Source organism: Enoplosus armatus, chromosome 11 (assembly GCF_043641665.1).
Source record: "Enoplosus armatus isolate fEnoArm2 chromosome 11, fEnoArm2.hap1, whole genome shotgun sequence".
In the NCBI taxonomy this organism is placed as follows: Eukaryota; Metazoa; Chordata; class Actinopteri; order Centrarchiformes; family Enoplosidae; genus Enoplosus; species Enoplosus armatus.
This window is the reverse complement of record NC_092190.1, coordinates 6,161,548-6,166,547: the sequence shown is the minus strand read 5'-3', so window position 1 is coordinate 6,166,547 and position 5,000 is coordinate 6,161,548. Positions and strand designations below refer to the sequence as shown.

General features: G+C 40.9%; 8 non-coding genes across 8 annotated transcripts; all 8 read left to right on the top strand.

The window, feature by feature from the left end:
• Positions 1–172: 172 nt before the first annotated feature.
• LOC139293385 (5S ribosomal RNA) lies at positions 173–291 on the top strand. The gene has a single exon (XR_011597998.1). It is a non-coding gene; the product is annotated as a 5S ribosomal RNA (ribosomal RNA).
• A 538-nt stretch (positions 292–829) lies between these two features.
• On the top strand, positions 830–948 carry LOC139293592 (5S ribosomal RNA). Its single transcript, XR_011598195.1, has one exon. It is a non-coding gene; the product is annotated as a 5S ribosomal RNA (ribosomal RNA).
• Positions 949–1,472: 524 nt separating this feature from the next.
• On the top strand, positions 1,473–1,591 carry LOC139293384 (5S ribosomal RNA). The gene has a single exon (XR_011597997.1). It is a non-coding gene; the product is annotated as a 5S ribosomal RNA (ribosomal RNA).
• Positions 1,592–2,115: 524 nt separating this feature from the next.
• On the top strand, positions 2,116–2,234 carry LOC139293383 (5S ribosomal RNA). The gene has a single exon (XR_011597996.1). It is a non-coding gene; the product is annotated as a 5S ribosomal RNA (ribosomal RNA).
• A 538-nt stretch (positions 2,235–2,772) lies between these two features.
• Positions 2,773–2,891, top strand: LOC139293382 (5S ribosomal RNA). The gene has a single exon (XR_011597995.1). It is a non-coding gene; the product is annotated as a 5S ribosomal RNA (ribosomal RNA).
• Positions 2,892–3,415: 524 nt separating this feature from the next.
• Positions 3,416–3,534, top strand: LOC139293381 (5S ribosomal RNA). The gene has a single exon (XR_011597994.1). It is a non-coding gene; the product is annotated as a 5S ribosomal RNA (ribosomal RNA).
• Positions 3,535–4,053: 519 nt separating this feature from the next.
• Positions 4,054–4,172, top strand: LOC139293379 (5S ribosomal RNA). The gene has a single exon (XR_011597992.1). It is a non-coding gene; the product is annotated as a 5S ribosomal RNA (ribosomal RNA).
• Positions 4,173–4,705: 533 nt separating this feature from the next.
• On the top strand, positions 4,706–4,824 carry LOC139293378 (5S ribosomal RNA). Its single transcript, XR_011597991.1, has one exon. It is a non-coding gene; the product is annotated as a 5S ribosomal RNA (ribosomal RNA).
• The last annotated feature ends 176 nt before the right edge of the window (positions 4,825–5,000 follow it).

Sequence of the window (5,000 nt, the reverse complement as noted above, 5' to 3'; positions counted from 1 at the left end):
GCATAATAAGTATTTTCACTTTTGGAACTTTAAATGTATTTACTTATGTACTTTTACTTAAGATTTTGAATACATGGCTTTGACTTGCAACAGAGCATTTTTACACTGTATTAAAAGAAGCGTTGGTGATGTTTTAGCATTTATAAATAGCCCGTGTGCGACAGCAGTAATCGTTTACGGCCATACCACTCTGAACACGCCCGATCTCGTCTGATCTCGGAAGCTAAGCAGGGTCGGGCCTGGTTAGTACTTGGATGGGAGACCGCCTGGGAATACCAGGTGCCGTAAGCATTTTCTTGTCCGCTTTCGTCAGCAGAGGGCGCTGCTCCTTCTGTAGTGGAGACAGGACAGTACAGAGCCAGTGAACACATTCTACATGCTTTTATTTGGCAGTCTGGACTTTGTGCTCTGTATTGTACTTCTATTTTAATTGCTCTCATTTCCAGCCATCACATTCAATAGGCGGTGTGAAGATGCAGTGTTGCCGATGGATACACATTTCCTGCTCTAGTCATTAGGCAATATGTAGCCAATTTTACAGTGGTGGACTGTAACCAAGTACATTTGCTAAAGTAGCCACTGTATTTTACTCTACTTTATGCTTCAAAATGTTTTTATATATATACTGTATATGTTATTCTGAAAATGGGCCGTTCTGCATAATAAGTATTTTCACTTTTGGAACTTTAAATGTATTTACTTATGTACTTTTACTTAAGATTTTGAATACATGGCTTTGACTTGCAACAGAGCATTTTTACACTGTATTAAAAGAAGCGTTGGTGATGTTTTAGCATTTATAAATAGCCCGTGTGCGACAGCAGTAATCGTTTACGGCCATACCACTCTGAACACGCCCGATCTCGTCTGATCTCGGAAGCTAAGCAGGGTCAGGCCTGGTTAGTACTTGGATGGGAGACCGCCTGGGAATACCAGGTGCCGTAAGCATTTTCTTGTCCGCTTTCGTCAGCAGAGGGCGCTGCTCCTTCTGTAGTGGAGACAGGACAGTACAGAGCCAGTGAACACATTCTACATGCTTTTATTTGGCAGTCTGGACTTTGTGCTCTGTATTGTACTTCTATTTTAATTGCTCTCATTTCCAGCCATCACATTCAATAGGCGGTGTGAAGATGGATACACATTTCCTGCTCTAGTCATTAGGCAATATGTAGCCAATTTTACAGTGGTGGACTGTAACCAAGTACATTTGCTAAAGTAGCCACTGTATTTTACTCTACTTTATGCTTCAAAATGTTTTTATATATATACTGTATATGTTATTCTGAAAATGGGCCGTTCTGCATAATAAGTATTTTCACTTTTGGAACTTTAAATGTATTTACTTATGTACTTTTACTTAAGATTTTGAATACATGGCTTTGACTTGCAACAGAGCATTTTTACACTGTATTAAAAGAAGCGTTGGTGATGTTTTAGCATTTATAAATAGCCCGTGTGCGACAGCAGTAATCGTTTACGGCCATACCACTCTGAACACGCCCGATCTCGTCTGATCTCGGAAGCTAAGCAGGGTCGGGCCTGGTTAGTACTTGGATGGGAGACCGCCTGGGAATACCAGGTGCCGTAAGCATTTTCTTGTCCGCTTTCGTCAGCAGAGGGCGCTGCTCCTTCTGTAGTGGAGACAGGACAGTACAGAGCCAGTGAACACATTCTACATGCTTTTATTTGGCAGTCTGGACTTTGTGCTCTGTATTGTACTTCTATTTTAATTGCTCTCATTTCCAGCCATCACATTCAATAGGCGGTGTGAAGATGGATACACATTTCCTGCTCTAGTCATTAGGCAATATGTAGCCAATTTTACAGTGGTGGACTGTAACCAAGTACATTTGCCTAAGTAGCCACTGTATTTTACTCTACTTTATGCTTCAAAATGTTTTTATATATATACTGTATATGTTATTCTGAAAATGGGCCGTTCTGCATAATAAGTATTTTCACTTTTGGAACTTTAAATGTATTTACTTATGTACTTTTACTTAAGATTTTGAATACATGGCTTTGACTTGCAACAGAGCATTTTTACACTGTATTAAAAGAAGCGTTGGTGATGTTTTAGCATTTATAAATAGCCCGTGTGCGACAGCAGTAATCGTTTACGGCCATACCACTCTGAACACGCCCGATCTCGTCTGATCTCGGAAGCTAAGCAGGGTCGGGCCTGGTTAGTACTTGGATGGGAGACCGCCTGGGAATACCAGGTGCCGTAAGCATTTTCTTGTCCGCTTTCGTCAGCAGAGGGCGCTGCTCCTTCTGTAGTGGAGACAGGACAGTACAGAGCCAGTGAACACATTCTACATGCTTTTATTTGGCAGTCTGGACTTTGTGCTCTGTATTGTACTTCTATTTTAATTGCTCTCATTTCCAGCCATCACATTCAATAGGCGGTGTGAAGATGCAGTGTTGCCGATGGATACACATTTCCTGCTCTAGTCATTAGGCAATATGTAGCCAATTTTACAGTGGTGGACTGTAACCAAGTACATTTGCTAAAGTAGCCACTGTATTTTACTCTACTTTATGCTTCAAAATGTTTTTATATATATACTGTATATGTTATTCTGAAAATGGGCCGTTCTGCATAATAAGTATTTTCACTTTTGGAACTTTAAATGTATTTACTTATGTACTTTTACTTAAGATTTTGAATACATGGCTTTGACTTGCAACAGAGCATTTTTACACTGTATTAAAAGAAGCGTTGGTGATGTTTTAGCATTTATAAATAGCCCGTGTGCGACAGCAGTAATCGTTTACGGCCATACCACTCTGAACACGCCCGATCTCGTCTGATCTCGGAAGCTAAGCAGGGTCGGGCCTGGTTAGTACTTGGATGGGAGACCGCCTGGGAATACCAGGTGCCGTAAGCATTTTCTTGTCCGCTTTCGTCAGCAGAGGGCGCTGCTCCTTCTGTAGTGGAGACAGGACAGTACAGAGCCAGTGAACACATTCTACATGCTTTTATTTGGCAGTCTGGACTTTGTGCTCTGTATTGTACTTCTATTTTAATTGCTCTCATTTCCAGCCATCACATTCAATAGGCGGTGTGAAGATGGATACACATTTCCTGCTCTAGTCATTAGGCAATATGTAGCCAATTTTACAGTGGTGGACTGTAACCAAGTACATTTGCTAAAGTAGCCACTGTATTTTACTCTACTTTATGCTTCAAAATGTTTTTATATATATACTGTATATGTTATTCTGAAAATGGGCCGTTCTGCATAATAAGTATTTTCACTTTTGGAACTTTAAATGTATTTACTTATGTACTTTTACTTAAGATTTTGAATACATGGCTTTGACTTGCAACAGAGCATTTTTACACTGTATTAAAAGAAGCGTTGGTGATGTTTTAGCATTTATAAATAGCCCGTGTGCGACAGCAGTAATCGTTTACGGCCATACCACTCTGAACACGCCCGATCTCGTCTGATCTCGGAAGCTAAGCAGGGTCGGGCCTGGTTAGTACTTGGATGGGAGACCGCCTGGGAATACCAGGTGCCGTAAGCATTTTCTTGTCCGCTTTCGTCAGCAGAGGGCGCTGCTCCTTCTGTAGTGGAGACAGGACAGTACAGAGCCAGTGAACACATTCTACATGCTTTTATTTGGCAGTCTGGACTTTGTGCTCTGTATTGTACTTCTATTTTAATTGCTCTCATTTCCAGCCATCACATTCAATAGGCGGTGTGAAGATGGATACACATTTCCTGCTCTAGTCATTAGGCAATATGTAGCCAATTTTACAGTGGTGGACTGTAACCAAGTACATTTGCTAAAGTAGCCACTGTATTTTACTCTACTTTATGCTTCAAAATGTTTTTATATATATATATGTTATTCTGAAAATGGGCCGTTCTGCATAATGAGTATTTTTACTTTTGGAACTTTAAATGTATTTACTTATGTACTTTTACTTAAGATTTTGAATACATGGATTTGACTTGCAACAGAGCATTTTTACACTGTATTAAAAGAAGCGTTGGTGATGTTTTAGCATTTATAAATAGCCCGTGTGCGACAGCAGTAATCGTTTACGGCCATACCACTCTGAACACGCCCGATCTCGTCTGATCTCGGAAGCTAAGCAGGGTCGGGCCTGGTTAGTACTTGGATGGGAGACCGCCTGGGAATACCAGGTGCCGTAAGCATTTTCTTGTCCGCTTTCGTCAGCAGAGGGCGCTGCTCCTTCTGTAGTGGAGACAGGACAGTACAGAGCCAGTGAACACATTCTACATGCTTTTATTTGGCAGTCTGGACTTTGTGCTCTGTATTGTACTTCTATTTTAATTGCTCTCATTTCCAGCCATCACATTCAATAGGCGGTGTGAAGATGCAGTGTTGCCGATGGATACACATTTCCTGCTCTCGTCATTAGGCAATATGTAGCCAATTTTACAGTGGTGGACTGTAACCAAGTACATTTGCTAAAGTAGCCACTGTATTTTACTCTACTTTATGCTTCAAAATGTTTTTATATATATATATGTTATTCTGAAAATGGGCCGTTCTGCATAATGAGTATTTTTACTTTTGGAACTTTAAATGTATTTACTTATGTACTTTTACTTAAGATTTTGAATACATGGATTTGACTTGCAACAGAGCATTTTTACACTGTATTAAAAGAAGCGTTGGTGATGTTTTAGCATTTATAAATAGCCCGTGTGCGACAGCAGTAATCGTTTACGGCCATACCACTCTGAACACGCCCGATCTCGTCTGATCTCGGAAGCTAAGCAGGGTCGGGCCTGGTTAGTACTTGGATGGGAGACCGCCTGGGAATACCAGGTGCCGTAAGCATTTTCTTGTCCGCTTTCGTCAGCAGAGGGCGCTGCTCCTTCTGTAGTGGAGACAGGACAGTACAGAGCCAGTGAACACATTCTACATGCTTTTATTTGGCAGTCTGGACTTTGTGCTCTGTATTGTACTTCTATTTTAATTGCTCTCATTTCCAGCCATCACATTCAATAGGCGGT